This window comes from Chrysochloris asiatica, unplaced genomic scaffold (assembly GCF_000296735.1).
Source record: "Chrysochloris asiatica unplaced genomic scaffold, ChrAsi1.0 scaffold01417, whole genome shotgun sequence".
NCBI classification, from domain to species: domain Eukaryota; kingdom Metazoa; phylum Chordata; class Mammalia; order Afrosoricida; family Chrysochloridae; genus Chrysochloris; species Chrysochloris asiatica.
The window spans coordinates 1-2,930 of NW_006409935.1; positions in this window are offsets into that span (position 1 = coordinate 1).

Sequence of the window (2,930 nt, forward strand, 5' to 3'; positions counted from 1 at the left end):
TTTGTCATTATTTTCTTTTGTGTCAATTTCCTTCTTCTGACAATAAAAGACTGGGGCTCAGCTAGCTTGGTGTGCTAGCTTGCCTGTCAGCTTGCATCAATCTTTGTCTCTGTCTCTTTTCTTTCGCCTACTAGATCTCCCACTCACGTTAAAACCCCATGTTCACCGAGGTGATCCTTTGTTGAGGCGGGACCCCGACTCAGGAACCCCGGCACTTCTCTATTTTCTATTTTATTTATTTCTGTTCTGATCTTTATTATTTCTTTTCTTCTAGTGACTGTGGGCTTCTTTTGCTATTCCTTGCCTATTTGTTCAAGTTGTGAGGTTGTTACTGATTTTACACCTTTCTTATATTTGATATGTGCATTTAATGCTATGATTTTTTTCTCTCTGAGCAATTCTGACATCAACCCCGGTCTCCTGGATCGAGGAGGTTCAATATGCACTCCTGGCTCTTCTTGTCTTGATGGTAGTGAGATTACCCCATTCCTGCTTCTAAGATGGCTTACTTTACACCTAGTAGGATGATAAAATTGACCAATCTCCACATTAGAGTTCTAAATTTTTACAATCACAATTAGCCTTGTTAAAAATAACTCAAAATGGAATCGTAATTCTAGCAGCATTTTATCCCACTTTTTCTAACCCAGACTCATCAGACAAAGAGGAAATACATCCAGTCTACAAAGTCCCACCCAGGTGTTTGGTGGAGTTACAAAGACTATGGTTGTTGTTGTTGTTGTTAGGTTTCATTGAGTCAGTTCCAGCTCATAGTGATATTATGCACAACAGAATGAAACACTACCCAGAACTGTGCCATCCTCACAATTGTTGTTATGTTTAAGCCCATTGCTGATGCCACTGTGCCAATTCATTTAGTTAAGAGTCTTCCTCTTTTTTGCTGACCCTCCACTTTACCAAGCATAATGTCCTTTTCTAGGAACTGGTCATTCCTGAGAATATGTCCGAAGTATGAGAGACAAAGTCTGGTCATCCTGGCTTCTAAGGAGCATTCTGGGTGTAGTTATTCCAACACAGACCTGTTTGTTCTTCAGGCAGTCCAGGATATTTTAATATTCTTCTCCAACACCATAACTCAAATGTATCAATTCTTCTACAGTCTTCTTTATTCATCATCCAACTTTGACCTGCATATGAGATTACTGAAAATACCATGGCTTGGACCAGCACATTTTAGTCCTCAAGCTGACATCTTTGCTCTTAAACACTTTAAAGAGGTCTTGTGCAGCAGATTTGCCTAATGCAATTTGCTATTTGAGTTCTTGACTGCTATTTCCATGAGTATTAAAGTGAATCCTAGAAAAAGAAGTCTTTGACAATTTCAATCTTTTTTCCATTTATCATGATACTATGTATTAGTTTGGTGGTAAGAATTTTTGTTTACATTTAGGTACAATCCATACTGAAGCCTGTGGTCTTTGATTTTCATCAAGTAAGCATTTTAAGTCCTTTTCACTTTCAGTAGACAAGGTTATATCATCTGCATACCACAGATAGTTACTGAGTCTGCCTCCAATCCTGATACCCTATTCTTCTTCATATAATCCAGCTTCTTAAATTATTTGCTCAGCACACCGATTGAATACGTATGATGAAAGAATACAACCCTGATGCACACCTTGCCTGAGTTTAAACCAGCATCCCCTTGTTCCGTTCAAATGACTGCCTCTTGTTCTATGTACAGGTTCCTCATGAGCACAATTAAGCTTTCCGAAACATCCATTCTCCACAACATTGTCCATAGCTTGCCATGATCCACACAGTCAAAAGCATTTGCATAGTCAACAAGCATTTACTTGTAATCTGTAAGTCTCCTTATTCACAGTTGTCACTCAGTTTCTCCTTCCAGTCAGTGTTCAGTCTAATTCTTCATTCTTCCTTTTGATGCTCAGGATTTCAGGATTGTCATATAACTTGGTTTCTGGGGGTTTTGCTGGTAGAAAACAGTATAGTGTGTCTGATGTAGCTCCTATCATGGGATTCTGCTTGCTTTGAATACTCTTATAGCAGCTAAACGATCTTTTAAGAGCTCTGAACATGCAGACATAACTAAAGAATCAAGCTGAGACCAACAACCCAATTTTTCATTCTGACAAAACTAACCATTTGCTTATTTCACCTTTTTTTTTTTTCTTTTCCTTGATAATATGCATTCTCTGTTGGGACAATTAGAATATTCCAATATATTTTCTAACGTACTCACATTTATAAAAAATTATTTAATATAAAACAAATAGGCAATTAGTAGAAAGAAAAAAGATATTAATAAATTGGCAAATTAAATAATAATCTTCTAATTAAATAACACTGCTTATAGTCACAGAGATTTGAAAATCATTCAAATGGGATAGATACAGTGAAAATACAAGATAACCAGAAGAGTTCCCAGAATTAAAAAACATCACTAGTTATTATAAAACAGACAACAAAATTATAATAAATGAGGACATTAGCAGCTTTTAGATGTTTGCTTTAAAAAAAAAAATTGTACTGTGTATTGATTGAAGGTTTGCAGACAAGATTATCAACTCTACATTCTACAAATCACACATCTTGTCTTGTTTCAATGATTGCAACCCCCAACACGTAACAACAGTTATCCCACTTTCTCCTTGCGGTTCCTATTTCCATTCTACCCACTTGCCCAACCCTTCTCAACTTTTCCCTTAGGTACGTGTTTCCTTTTTGCTTTTGAATGATTGACCATTCATGGAGAGAATACCTTACTAGTGGTGGTGTCCTCTACTATAAACCTATCTATTGCTTGGCTGGAAATTGGGCTACAAGGGTGAATTTTTTTCCAGACCTGATGAGTACTCAATGGCCACAGTCTCTGGTTCCTCCTGTCTCTTTCTGACCAGTAAACCCAGTCTATTTTTATAATTTATTGAATAATTTTGAGTTTCATT